The sequence below is a fragment of the Leptonychotes weddellii genome, chromosome 6, assembly GCF_054177405.1.
Source record: "Leptonychotes weddellii isolate Sample4059 chromosome 6, ASM5417740v2, whole genome shotgun sequence".
NCBI lineage: Eukaryota > Metazoa > Chordata > Mammalia > Carnivora > Phocidae > Leptonychotes > Leptonychotes weddellii.
This window is the reverse complement of record NC_138374.1, coordinates 92,108,760-92,123,223: the sequence shown is the minus strand read 5'-3', so window position 1 is coordinate 92,123,223 and position 14,464 is coordinate 92,108,760. Positions and strand designations below refer to the sequence as shown.

Sequence of the window (14,464 nt, the reverse complement as noted above, 5' to 3'; positions counted from 1 at the left end):
ACAGAAAGGGGTCTCTTGTTCCTCAGTCGAAATAGTTGACTGCGGGGCACCTGGGTGGCTCAGTCGTTAAGCATTAAGCCTGGGATCCAGCCCCACATCAGGCTCCCTGCTCAGCGGGAAGACTGCTTCTTCCTCTTCCATTCCCCCTGCTTGTGTTCCCTCTCTTGTTGTGTCTCTCTCTGTCAAATAAATAAATAAAATCTCTAAAAAAAAAAAAAAAATAGTTGACTGCAAGAGTCATTTTAATTCCCACCTGCAGAGGAGGGCAAGACCCTGCTCAGCACCTGGCACCTGGTCCCTGAGCACCTGGCAAATATAGTCAAGCAGGCAGCACCCCAGGTCTATGTCATGGAAGGACTTGCCCAGATGGCTCTGAAGAGGCCCCTCCAGGGCAAGGTCCTGGCATCATCCTCCCCCCTAGGCTGCCCCCCAGTAACCTTGGAGACACTGAACAATCTCCCTGCCAAGGGTCATCAGAAGCTTCCTGTCTGGAGTCCTGCACCCAACCCTGGTGCAGGCCCTTTCATTTTCTAGAGTTCCAGGTGCTCCAAACTGACCCACAGAAATCAGAATAAAAAGTGAATGGGGGGCAACTGAGGATAACAGGGAAGAACCTCTGAGAACTTTGTGCAGGCAGTTTCCCCCTCCATCTCCGCTCTGACAGCTCAGGATGGTGCAGGGTTTTCCTTACAGCCTTCAGGGAGCGGCACCAAGACTGTGTGCACCCCCCCCCCCTTGCCACCCCCCCCCCCCCCCCCAGGCATCCAGCGGGTGAATAAGGCAGCTGGTTGTTTTGTTCGTCCAGATAAGGCTTGGGAGCCTTCACCCAATCTGTCCCATGGTCCCCCTCCCAGATGCCTTCCACTCTCCTGCCAAAAGGCTGCTCTCTTAGGCAACGCTGGGCTGTCTTCACCTAAGCCGAGTTTCCCCGGAATTGTCTCAGGTCCCAGGAACTTGGTGCGTCGGTGAAATGGACTGGCGACGGGCGTGGCGGGCGGGGAGAGCGCGGGTCCCGCAGGAGGCGTGTTCCGGCACTGGTGGGGCGGGGGGGCGGTGGTGGAAGACCCGGAGGAGGGCGCTTCGGGGCGAGTGCGCCGAATCCAAGGGCACCGGCGGTCTGTGGGCCCGGGAGGGGAGCTGGGGCCGAGCCCAGGCGGCGGGAGAGAGGGCGAGTCTGATTCAGGAAGTTGTGTCTCTGACATCAGGAGCAGGACGGAGTTGGAGTGAAACCTCAAAAATGCGAGGCGTCGGCCCGAGGGAGGGCAGAGAACGCAGAGGGTGCCTTCCTCCAGGAGAGCGGCAGGTACGCGCGGCGCCCGGCCCCCGCTGAGCCCCCGACTCGGCACCTGGCTCCACGAGGGGGAGGGGCGGGGGGAACGGGCTTCCGCACTGGGACCTTGACCTCACCCGGGACCCGCCGCTGTCAGACGGACCGCGCGCGCGGGAGACCCCTGAGCCACCGCGCCTGCAGGAAGCCCTCCGGTGGACTGAAAGGTGAGTCTCAAGACTGTGTGTTTGTGTTAACATATCTTAAGCTGTGTGTGTGTGTTAATATATTTTAAGCTGCGTGTGTGTGTGTTTTAGTACATTTTAAGGTGTGTGTGTGTGTGTGTGTAGTTTAAGTTGCCTTCTGTTGGGAAGGGAACTTCCAGCTCACTTTCGTTCTTTGTAAGGATTGACCAGCCCCAGAGATAAGTGAGATTTAAGGATCCTTGGTCCTTCACGACTCTGGTTCTAGTTTGTTTCCCTTCTTTTCGAGGATTCTCAGCGGGCTGACATCTGCTTCTGGGCTGAGTCTACATGGGTTGGGGGTGGGGGATTGGGGTGGAGTTCTCTTAGTCCAGTTGACAATGCTGCCTGCCGGTAGGAGCTTCGAGATTCTACTTGTTACTGAAAAAGTCAGGGCCTGAGACCCACTACAAAGCACCTCAGTCGCTGATGTTTCTCAGTTGTTTTAAGTGAAGCCAAATTTTCAACAGGGCTAAGAAACCAGCCGAAAAGAAAATATGGCCTGGAGCCAGGAATGGGAACCTGTCTGCTAGCCTCTGAGCCTCCCGGGGATTTACTGTGACACAGATTGCTTCCTAATTTCTTTGAGTCACTAAATGGTCCCACCCCCAGCCCCCTAGCTCACCCGTGAAGGTAGAGGACACAAAAAGACCCGTTTCCCTAGTATGTTTAAGAGCTTCCCAGCATACATTGTGTAATAACTGAGTTAAATAAACTATATACGTTAGCTAGTAGGAACACATGTCCTGCCTAACCGAAAGGGAAACCAACCCACAGGAGCACTGCCCTAATTTCACAGAGACGGCCGGCAGCCGGCATGCTGGCTACCTTGCCCAGCTGCTCCGTGTATTCTGTTCAGTGAGGAAGGGGAGGGATGGTGCGCTTGAGAAGATCACTCCTTCCTCAGAAGCACCTTCCTTGAAAGCGGTTGCATTTCATTCACTCAGCTAAAGTTTGTAAGAATCTGAAGCTAATTTTAAGGAACCCTCATTTTGAAGTCCGGATGAATAATGGGAGAGCCTTGAGTTATAAGGAACAGGTCTGAAAAGTACCACTGATGTGTCATTTGTCAAGTTCCAAAGAATTTAGCAAGGGTCTTACCATCAATCTCCTACTCTGATGTGCCTCCCCTTTGCCCAGTGCTGGGCTAGCAAGGCAGCTGTGCAGGGAAATCTGATTGAGTCCTTCATTTCCTCTGAAATTCTGGCTCCCCAGTCCCACCCAAGATACAATCTAGGAAAGAAATACAGGACAAAACAAATGTTTCTCCAGCCTCCATATTTTGTCAATATTTAGCCGGTAGAATAAAGAGAGAATGACTTCTGCCCTTTTCTATGAATGCTAAACTCAAGAGAATAATAAACACTCAAAAAGCTAAGTTACTGACTTCATCCATTCATACAATACTTACTATACCTACTGTGTGCCAGGTCCTTGGAATCCAAAGATAATGAGATCATTTCTGCTTTTGAGGACCCACAATCTGATAAATGACACAAGATACAGAAACAAACTATAGTTCAGAATAATACACGTTATAGTCGGGGCGCCTGGGTGGCTCAGTCAGTTAAGTGGCTGGCTCTTGATTTTGGCTCATGTCATGATCTCAGGGTCCTGGGATGGAGCCCCGCATTGGGCTCCATGCTCAGCAGGGAGTCTGCTTCAGGATTCTCTCTCTCCCTCTGCCCCTCCTCCCATTCTCTCTCTCTCTCTCTCTCAAATAAAGAAATAAACCCTTTTTTAAAAAAGAATAATACACATTATAGTTGCAGTAGCTATGGGATACTGAAATGATCCAAAGGAGAGATAATTCCTCCCCTAGGAATTATCTGGAAGTCAACACTGCAGGAATGATGGATGAGCAAGGTGTTGGAAATGATTAGGAAATGATTAGGGAGAGGGTATTTCAGGCAGAGGAAAGGGTATATGCAAAGTCAAGGGCACGTTGGAAGAACTGCAAGTAATGGGGGTAACTTAACTATCCCAAATGTTGTCATAAAAGCAGTGTTGAAGGTGGCTAAGGGAGCCTGTTAATAACACTATCAGTGAGACCTTGTTAACACTGAAGAGTCTTGGATTTGGCCAATAGTGATTGGCTTAGAGATATTATTTTCATTCCATATGGTGACTCCCAGGTGACTCTCTCTAGACTTCCAAGGCCTTCCCAGGATGCCTTGCGAGATACCTAAAATGTTGGAGAGTATCTTGTGTTAATGGCACACAGGCAATACAGATGCATTTAACCAAACAAGTGAATCCCTAGAAATCACTTCACCATATAAGAAATGCACACTTTAGTTCAACTCTAAGATCTGCCAAGACCTCTCCAGAACTCATACCCCAAGTCTAGTAATTGTATCTGTATGGGAGAGTCCTACCATCATTAGAAGAAGAAGGATGACTTTCTCAGATGAATTCTAAACCCTGATAGAATAGTACTTTAGGTCTGGCTGCCATGGCCCAGATCAGGAAATTATGTGACCCAGTATGGAAGGAAAAAACCTTGAACTTGGAACTAGACACACATGGGTTCAATTCTGGCCTTGACCACTTATTAGCTTTCCTTGGACAAGTCTTTGAATCTCTCAGCTTCATCTCCCTTACATGTAAAATGGGGATAACTGGGGGCATCTGCATGGCTCAGTTGGCTAAGCGTCTGTCTTTGGCTCAGGTCATGATCCCAGGAGTCCTGGGATCGAGCCCTGCATTTGCCTCCCTGCTCAGTGGGAGCCTGCTTCTCCCTCTGCCCCTCCCCATGCTCGTGCTCTCTCTCAATCTCTCTCTCTCAAAGAAATAAATAAAAATCTTTAAAAAAAAATGGGGATAATTGTTACTCTCCAGGGCAATAGTTAGAATCAGAACCAAATTGAAAAAGAAAGATACATTTACTGTGCTCCATAAACTGCAAGTTTCTATAAAAACGTAAGTTGTTTTATTATTATTACTAATCTTTCCTCTTGAAGCTACCAACTAGACAGACTGTGTACGTGTAGGATCTGGGGAGTATTGTAGGCCCAGACTTGCAGCTTTTTAACTGTATCATAAAAGTCTCCTTCCGTCATATCAATGGCATGCATCTATTCCGGCCACTTCTTTTACTCCTTACCTCCAGTAGCCAGAGCCCAAGGAAGTGAGTGCTTTACTAATGTTTATGCAGTTCTTGCACAGCACGAGGACTCCTGGGAGCTCGTGGCTGAAAGCAGCCAGGATTCCATTTGTCAGGCCGTGGACCCAACCCCAGTTGCACTGAGTCCACTCAGAGGGGATGCTTTTTTTCCTGATGGTCACCAAGGTGCTGGTTAAACCAGCATTGGCCCTGAATCTGAGCATCAGGTGATGGCTTGAGTGGATCTGTGGTCTTCTTCTGTCCCAACCAAGGAAGCCTGACATGGTCCAACCCCTGTGAAGCTCAAATTTGATGCCAACATCCAAGCTTTCGACTAAACAGACTTCTGAGAAGGGCTGGCTGTTGATGAGCAAAAGGAAATAACCACAGGCTCAAAGACTTCAAGTGGAAAAACACTTAGAAATGAGCCAGCCCCACCCCTCACTTCACAGATGAATGAACTCATGTTCAGAGAGGTGAAGTGTGTTCCCGGCTCAGCAGCTGATGAAGGGGGGCGGACCAGAACCCAAGCTCTGTCTCTCTCCACTCAGGAATAGCAGACACTCTCTAGGGTTTCTATCACCTGGACCTTCTGTACGTCGTGCACGAGGACACACACAGGCACTCAGACGCTGGCAGCAATGTAAAATGAAGAGGCCGCACTTGAAGGCTGAGCCTTCCCCGACTGGCCTCCAGGGAAAACCAGGAGCAGATCTTCCAGAGTAGAGGGCAGGTCTCCTCTTTAACGCAATCTCCATACCATACCCATCCCTTCTGTTTCCTCAACTTCTGCCCTTAAATTTCTCAAAAATTTCCAAATACCGGGGCACCTGGGTGGTTCAGTCGGTTAAGCGTCCGACTCTTGGTTTTGGCTCAGGTCACGATCTCAGGGTCATGAGACCGAGCCCAGTGTCAGCCTCTGTGCTCAGCATGGAGTCTGCTTGAGATTCTCTTCCTCTCCCTCCTCCTCTGCCCCTCTTCCCTCTCTCTCTCTCAAATAAAATCTTAAAAAAATAAAAATTCCCAAATACCCCTCAAAAAGGGAGATAGCACGGGGTGCCTTAATTAACCGAAACCCCTTTAGTGTTTTATTAAACTTGTCATGAAGATAGTTTCGAGACCAGTAGGCAGGTCAGCATTAAACATCAAATACTGATTGACACTTTACTATTCCATGAGAAAGGCTCTGGGTGAATAATAGGAGCTCAGGAAACTCATCATCACAGGCACTGTAAGAGAGAGAAAACAGTGGCAGATAGACTTTTTTTCCCTCTCCATGCAGCAAGAGGAAAATCAACAGCCAGTTCTTTGAAGGGCAATCCCCAGGGCCACAGAACAGCTCAGGTTTCTGACTTTTCCACCCACATTGGCCTGAGCCATCTGAGCAGAGCACCACCTGGGGACGTGAGCGGGCCCCAACATAGCTGAGTTCCAAAAGGAACCTCACACAAACACGACATTTCTTTCTCGGGGCAACTCCCAAAGGGCCATGGCTGTGTCCAAACCAAATCCCGGCCCCTGGCAAGAGACTTGCTCCTACGATTGTAAGCAAGCTGCTCCATGGAGCTTGTTGCTAAGAAATGAAAGAAAACCTAATCGTTGCTGTATTTCTCGGTCAAAATTGCAGATTGTTTCTTGTAAGCCATCGCAGACTTGCCTTTGCTCTTAACTGTCTACAATTTCTTCCCTCTAGGATGTTTTTCAGTTGACTTTTATTCTCCTCAAATACACTCCTGATTTCAAAGCTGCATAGGCTTAAGGAAAGCCCATCAACAACTTCTTTAGTTTTCCAAGCAAGTCATAAAAGAAAATTGGCAGAAGAGAGGGAAAAAATATAACAGCAATAAAGATAGTTACATGTTAAAATACTTTTAGTCTTCAAATTGTCCTGAGAACATAGGACACAGGTTTAGAGGTAGGTGCAGAGGGTGGGGGTTAAGGTCAGTGGAAGAAGCAGTGGAAACTCCGAAGTTCCATTAGCTGTAGTGTTAAGGGGACAGAATGACACACAGTGGACATGCTGTGTCTTAACCCGCATGACATGTGACTGTGGCCACCGTAAACAGAGAAGAGAATGCTTCAATGCAAGTCAGGAGCTTGCTTTTCTCTCCCTGACCCAAGTGAGGTCCTGAGTCTCTGTCCTTCTGGTCATGGTTTCCTAATTCTAGCACCTTCTGCAGCTCCACCAGGGGGACAAAGTATGGGCTTTCAGAAGCCCTTCAGCTTGAAAAGCCCTGGCCCTAGCCTAGAGGCTCCATCAGGCCATCCATGCACAGTGACCTAAAATCCCCCAGGCACTAACAGAGGGCAAAGTCACCTTCCCGATGATTTGGGACTGGGAGAGAACAAATGTTCAGCCAACCTTTGTTGGTTCCCTCACATTTTTAGTGTGCATGCTAGGCTCTCAATAGCCATTTGTTGAACAGTGGTGCTAAGAATTTGAGGCATGCAATCTGACAGCCCCCTGCCCCACCCGCCAGGTTGCTTTATGAGCACATCACAATTGTTTACTCAATGTTATGGGACAGAAAAGTGGCAAAGCTGAAAGGAAACACACCACTTTTAAGGCCAGCCCTGCAGACTCTCCCCATCTGTCAAGCCCATTTCTTATAAATGACTGAGGTTTACACCCTCCCCTCTCTCTCTACCTTCCACTCGTGACCTGAAACTTTCCCTCCCGCCCAAGGCCCACCATCTGCTGAGTAGCAATAGCCAGCCCTGCACGCCAGTGGTCTAGATTAAAACCTCCAGGCCCATTGCCTGGGTGACCCACACTATCCCATAATGAAACTGCCTCTGGGAGAGGGGACCCCATTTGCACACCACACCATCCAGACATGACCTGCTCCAAGCTCTCCTGGCTTCCAAACAAGAAACTCAGTTCCTGCCCTGCGGGGAGATTTGGCCCAACGCCTTCTCTGGTTCAGAAAAAAGGCAATGATGTGCCAAGTGGTCTCAAGAGACTTGGTGATTTCCAACTACCGTGCCCTTGGTAGATTCGCACGAGGATATTATTGACCCCTCTGAGGAAAAGCTGCTTTTTACTGTGTTTGCAATGGACGAGTGGCACAGATTTTCACAGCTGGCCACGGAAAGAATATCTCACTTCCAGACAGAGACACTGCATCTCCCCCACCCTCTCTGGGATGAAGGAAGGGGACACGGTCACAGAGCATGTGCCACATGAGGAAGGAGGTCTGATGTCCCTGACTGACATTTTCCAGGAATAAGTTTTCAGTGGTTTAAAAAATAGCATTCCTTCAATAACGAATACTTAAACCATTGAAATATGTGGTCATTCAACATTTGGTATTGTAATGAATGAATAAATATACACTAAAGAGAACAATCAATGCCATTTTCTTAATTACTAATAGGAACTATACCATTTTTTTCCATTTACCATCTATTAGCTTTCAAGAAATTTTGCATTATCGGGGCGCCTGAGTGGCTCAGTTGGTTAAGCGACTGCCTTCAGCTCAGGTCATGATCCTGGAGTCCCTGGATCGAGTCCCGCATCGGGCTCCCTGCTCGGCGAGGAGCCTGCTTCTCCTTCTAACCCTCTCCCCTCTCATGTACTCTCTCTCTCTCTCATTCTCGCTCTCTCAAATAAATAAATAAATCTTTAAAAAAAAAAAAAAAAAAAAGAAATTTTGCATTATCTCTTCCCACTTTCTTTTGGAAGGTAAAGTTCACATTACATAGACTTAACTTTTTTTTGAGAGAGAGAGAGAGAGAGACTGAGTGCACGCAAGTGAGGGCAGGGGCAGAGGGAGAGGGAGGGAGAGAATCTTAAGCAGACTCCACACTGAGCACGGAGCCCAATGCAGGGCTCCATTTCAAGACCCTGAGATCATGACTAGAACCGAAATCAAGAGTCAGACGTTTAACCTACTGAGGCACCCAGATGCTCTGAACTTAACTATTTTAAAGTGAACAATTCAATGGCACTTAGTACATTTGTGATGTTGTGCAACCACCACCTCTATCTAGTTCCAGAACGTTTCCATCATTCCAAAATAAAACCCCATGCCCATTAAATAGTTACTCCCTGTTACTCCCTCTTCCCAGCCCCTGGCAACCACAAACCTGCATCCTATGTCTATAGATATATAGATTCTAGATATTTCATATAAAAGGAATCCTACAGTACGCGGCCTTTTGTTTTTGGCTTCTTTCACTTAACATGTTTTCCAGATTCATCCACGTTGTAGCCTGTGTTGGTGCTTCGTGCTTTTTCGTGGCTGAATAATATTCCATCGTGTGTAGACATCAGTTTATTCATCTGTTGAGAGACATTTGGGTTGCTTCTGTCTTTTGGCTGTTGTGAACAAGCATGTACAAGGATTTGTTTGAGTACCTGTTTTCAGTTGTTTGGGGTACATTCCCAGGAGTGGAATTGCTGGATCATCTGGTTATTTTATGTTCAACATTCTGAGGAACTGCCAAACTGTTTTTCCGTTTTCCCACATTTTTATCAGTGTCCTTTCTTGATGGTAATATGCATATTAAGTAAGCATACTTTCCCATCCCTAGGCTTTTATTTGTGGCCTTTGATCTTATGCTTCAATGAGGGATAGAAAATCCTGCTCCTTGTTGTCCTAGAGATGAAGTTATTTGGATGCTTGAGAAAGAAAATATCTGGATAAACTATAAATTCTTCTTGGTATAGTTTAGTTAACGACCGCACTGTCTCTGGAGCCTGGTCTGTATCGTGCTGGGCATTGTGGGAAGCACATCACCGACTTCCTCTCGCTCAGTGTTCAGGACAGCTCAACTCTTAGGCCCATTTTACAGATGAGAAAACTGAGCTCTCTCCCAAGAGCTGAGTGCTCTTCCTATGGCTCCAGAGTATTATCCATTAGCCTCTCCTACAAAGGAACTCTGCAGTTTTCCTGCCAATAATGAATCAGGAGCTCACGGTCTATTTCGGCAGATGGATAAAGAGGTGGTTATAACACAGTGTAAGAGATGCTATGAGAGGTGTCACAACAGGGACCCCGGGACCAGAGGAAGACCACTTAGCCCAGCTCCGGCAGACAGACTTCCCAGAGGAGATAAAATCGAAGTGTATTAGTTTATGTGTAAACTTTTGTGACCTTTGGTAAGATTTGACTGTCCCCCATCACCCTTTGGCAGCACCACTTGGTGATTACATTCCCAGTGCGTGGGGCCTGGCACACGGTAGCTGCTCATTGAACACAGGCTAATAGACACATGTGCTTCTGCAGGAGGAATTTCCAGCCCCTGTCACACTTGCGTGACTCCAATACCTTGGGCCTACATTCCAACTCATAGACTTTCTCAATTCAAATATGGCCCAGGGACCAGGGGAAAATGAGGAAAGGCCTAGAATGGCTTTTGTGGTTCTCTCTGCATCCGCACAGGCTCCGTGTCCATGGGAAGAGCAGAGAAGAAGGGAAAGAAGGCAAGAGAGGGGGAGAGGGGCGGGAGGTCATGCAAAGGGCATTATGAAGAGATCTTGGCATGCCCTGGTCAGGAGGCTCTAGGGTTGCATGGGGTCCTAAGGAAGAAATGAAATGAACTGGCAAACCACTTTGTAAAACCATAATTTCTCCATCCATCTCGAGATTGTATTGTTGCTTCAGTGCCTCCTAGCTGATGGCTGTGCTGTGTCTGAGGCGATTCACCTCAGCCCCAGGTACAAGGAGCAGTAGCTTCATGGGAAGCTCTGTCTCCCCAGCTGGTAGTTCTTGCTCCTCTGTACCAGGGATCATCTGCGTGATCTGGCTGCCGTCACTAGCCTTCGGTCAGTCACCTCCGGCTCCTGTTTGCAAAAGGAGAATTGTAAAAATCCTTAGGAGGCCTGGAGGCCTCGCTCTAGAATGCAGAAGCTGCCCCAGTGTGACTCCAGCTACATTTCCATACACGTTTCTTAAAAACTTGGTGTGTGCTTGACACGATGCTAGAAGCCCTGGGGAATTTATTTTTTTTAAAGATTTTATTTATTTATTTGACAGACAGAGACACAGTGGAAGAGGGAACACAAGCAGGGGGAGTGGGAGAGGGAGAAGCAGGCTCCCCGCTGAGCAGGGAGCCCGATGCAGGGCTCGATCCCAGGACCCCGGGATCATGACCTGAGCCGAAGGCAGACCCTTAATGACTGAGCCACCCAGGCGCCCCAAAGCCATGGAGAATTTAAAAAACAAAACCAAACAGCAAGCAGGCACAGATCCCACCTTCCGCCTAGAAGGCTGTAAGCACCTGGGAGCAAATCCTGCCCCTCTCGTGCGTGGCTATGAGAAACAGCCTCTTCCCTGGGATGAGAGTCTGTCCCGGGATCTCTGCTCACCAGGGCCACCACCCAGGTTCTGAACTGTGCCACTGTCAACATCCCCGATACCCACTTCATTCCCTGGTCGGCCGGCTCTCCAGGCTCTGATCGACTCGCCTAAGCCATAAACTGCTGCTTTGGGCTCCACCCCAAGTGTGAAAGCACAACGCTTTACAAGACCTTCTTATTCTGCACAGGGGGGTCCTGGACCCCTCCACCTGCTGCAGCCCAGCCTGTTATACCACCCATGACCTGGCCCAGCAGAGACCTCTACAAAGCGCATATAAGATAGCAGGGCTCAGGGTTGAGCATCTACTGTGTGCAACACGAAGCAAGGGGGATTCCTGGAGGGAAACTCTCCAGTAGCTTACAGATCGAGTGGGACAGTGGGTCTGGCACAGCATCTGTACCTGACATACCCGGTAATCTCCTCCTCGTCAGGGAAGGGAGACAGGAGAGGGGGGACGGAATTTTCAACTATGGTGATCTCTCTATAAACCATGATTCTGGAGAAAGCCCCCAGGCCCCCAAATACTTCTTCTCTCACCCCTAGCTCTAGGGGCTTCACACAGGCCCGTCTTCGCTACGGTTCCACAGGCCAGAGCATTCCTCCATGACTCTGCCAGAAGTAACAAGAGGCCTCTTTCCACGCTAAGCATGTCGCCTCCGCGTCCCTGCGCGCCCTTGAGCTCCTCACCGTCGAATCGTTGCAGGGCTCACAAGCCCGGACGCCCCGGGGGCCTGGTGGACGAAGCTAACATTTATTGAACAACTACTTTGTGCCAGGCATGGTTTTGCCACATTATACAGATTATTTAGCTCATCTGATTTCCACAGCAGTCCTGTGATGCCCCACATCTCTTCTTACCTTCATTTTACTGTTGAGGAAACAGAACTTTCTGAGGTCAGGCAGCTAGTGAATGGAGGAGGGGGCAAGCTTCGACACCCCCCGCCCCAGCCAGTGTCCCTAAAAGAGTACCGCAGGAGATGTGGGGGATGGGGACGATGTGCTGTGGAACTAGAAAGCCACAGATCAAACACAATCTGGCCGCTGGTCACTGGTCACATCTATCTCGTCGGCTTCCAGTTCGCAGCCTCTGACGTAGGATTTGCCCCTCTTGGGCAAACACCTCATTTGGTTTCACAGACCTTGTGCTAAACATTATCAGTATTGCTACATGGGTGGGCTAACTACTGAGGGTGTGTGTGTGTGTGTGGAGAGAGAGAGATCCCTTTGAACTTGTGCCAACTGGAACCGGCTTTGGTTACCCTTGTGACCCCGGATTTGAAATCGGGATTAGTACCACATTTAAGAATATAGAGAGGAATAAAGTGTGGCTGGAGTGGGGAGAGAAGGAGGCTGAAACTCACTAGCCTCCTCAAGTTTTCTTACACAATAATCTGCCTTCAAGGGTGAACATGGAAAACACCGTCTGAAGGGCCTTGGGCCCAGCACATCACCAGCCATTCCCAGCCCTGCCCTCGGGCCTTCAAGTCATAATAGGCGAGGAGGCCTGGGACAGGAGAGGAAGTTTCCCTGCCGCAAGCCTCCTCCTCCTCAGGCCCCAACCCGGAGGGACCCTCGCCCTGGGGCCCTGAGCCAAGCGGCTCACTGGACTGGCAGGGTTAGAGCCCCGGGCTGGGAGACGTGCTAAGGGAGGGCGGGGCTGGAGCGAGTTGTTTGCGTGTTGCCATGGTAACAGCAGGAGGTTGGAAGGCTCCGAATCCCAGCCACCTTGATTGGATTCTTTCTCTGAGCCAGCTGTGCTTTCTCCAGTAGCTGGAATGCCTTTATCCCCATCCTCACTGCATTTAATCATCCTGCTCTCCCTGCAGATGCCAACCCCAATCACACCTTCCTTCAAGCCTTGCCTGGATCTCTCATGGAATTAACAGCTTCCTCCTTGCGGCTCCCTCCATAACCACTTGTTTGCCTTTCCCTTCGGACACTTAACTAGTCCTGCTTCGTGGTTCTTCTTCTGTGCTCCTCCATTTCCCCAACAAAAAAATAAATTCCTGGAGTTCACGGTCTACATCTTTAGTTCAGCTTGGAATTCCTTCTCCAGGAAGTTAGCAGGTTTCTGCTTCTTAGGAGGCAGCCTTACCTGGAAAAGCCTAGAAAGGAGAGAAGGTCCTCATGCACAGGGTGGCTACTGAACATACGTGCACTGAATTGAATTGTCTGCTGCAGTCCTGCAGAGTGGAGATGGTGGTTCTTGGCCCCAATTGTGTCAACAACGCAGGCTCGGGGAAGGAAGGAAAGAGCTAGCAAGGGGAGTCACTCCCTCTAGGAAGAAACAGGGAGAGCCTTTTGCAGGAATAACAGTGATGTACGTAGTGAGTGCTACACACACGCATACTCTCTAGTCAATCGGCCTGGCAACCAGAAATTACCAAACGAAATGATACATGAACACCAAAGTGTGTCAGAAAGACACCTAACCAGGGCATTTCAAGAACACGATGGTAGGTCACAAGGTTCAATATGGCACCCTCTGAGGTCAAGTGCAATCTCCATCTGGCCCAACGATCTTTGGAAGCAAGCTCTCACTGCTGTCATCTCAGTTTCTTGGCACTGATAGCCCAGCTGGAGATTCAGAAATAGCCAGTCACCAAAAGAGACCTGCAGAGTCTGCCGATACTCTGGAATGCCCAGGAGCATCTGGTATGTAAGCACACTCTGAGCTCAGGTTGAAAGCGTTCTCCAGACCCAGACTATGGAAAATCCAGTTGGTGGATTTTCTTCCAAGTATCTTCTTCCGTCTGGCCACAGTGTTGTGTGTGAACCCAGAAAACAGCATGGCAGAGAGGAACACGCCGTGGATATTTGGGGGAAGAAGAATTACCACATCATCCTTAATCATCTATGAGACCTTGAGTGTTTAACTTCAGTGAGTCTGTTTTCTCACCTATAAAAATGTCCATTCATTAATTCAGCAAATATTTTCTAAGAGCAAACATGTCCCAGATGCCGTGATGGAAACAGATTCTGTCTAGAAAGGAAGAAAGATGATTAAATCAATAATTAGCCAAAAGCAGGTAGGGGCTATGCTTAGCAGTATGAGGACAGTGAGGGGTGCAGGGCGGGGGCTCTCACCTTCATGAGGTCATGGAAGGCTTCCCAAGGGGAACCGTATTTCTCCGAGACTTCAATGAATAGAAACCAGGAGATTCGGTGGTAGTGGCTGGAGTGGGATTGGGGGAGGGCTGGGGGTTCCAAGGACAGAAGCTTGTGGAGGCCCCAAAGCGAGAGAGGGACCACAAATCTCAGGGAGTCTGAGAAAGTAAACTGCAGAAGGGACAGGTTGCCATCGTTTGCTCCTCTCTCGTGGCTTTGTAGGAGTTGGTGCAGTGAAGACAACATCCCACCAGGAAACCAGAAGACTGCAGCCCTCTCTGCTCTTGGCCGCTAACCGGCTTTGCAATTTCAACAAATTTTGACCAAATTCCTGCTCCTTAGTTCATTCATCTGTGAAATACGGCAAGAAATTCCTCCTCTCCTCACATTACTGTAGATTGAGTAAAGAAATGTTTGCAGAAGCCCTTAAGAAATT

General features: G+C 48.9%; 1 protein-coding gene across 2 annotated transcripts in view; it reads left to right on the top strand.

Moving 5' to 3' along the window:
- The first annotated feature begins 797 nt into the window (after positions 1–797).
- Positions 798–14,464, top strand: part of KIAA0040 (KIAA0040 ortholog) — a 35,374-nt gene continuing 21,707 nt past the window's right edge. Inside the window, exons 1-2 of one of the 2 annotated variants that reach the window (XM_006733058.3) lie at positions 798–957; positions 1,206–1,303. The gene's annotated coding sequence lies outside the window, so the exon portion shown is untranslated. Of the gene's footprint in view, positions 958–1,101; positions 1,495–14,464 lie in introns of those variants that run through there. The other variant, XM_031027898.2, reaches the window with a different exon arrangement.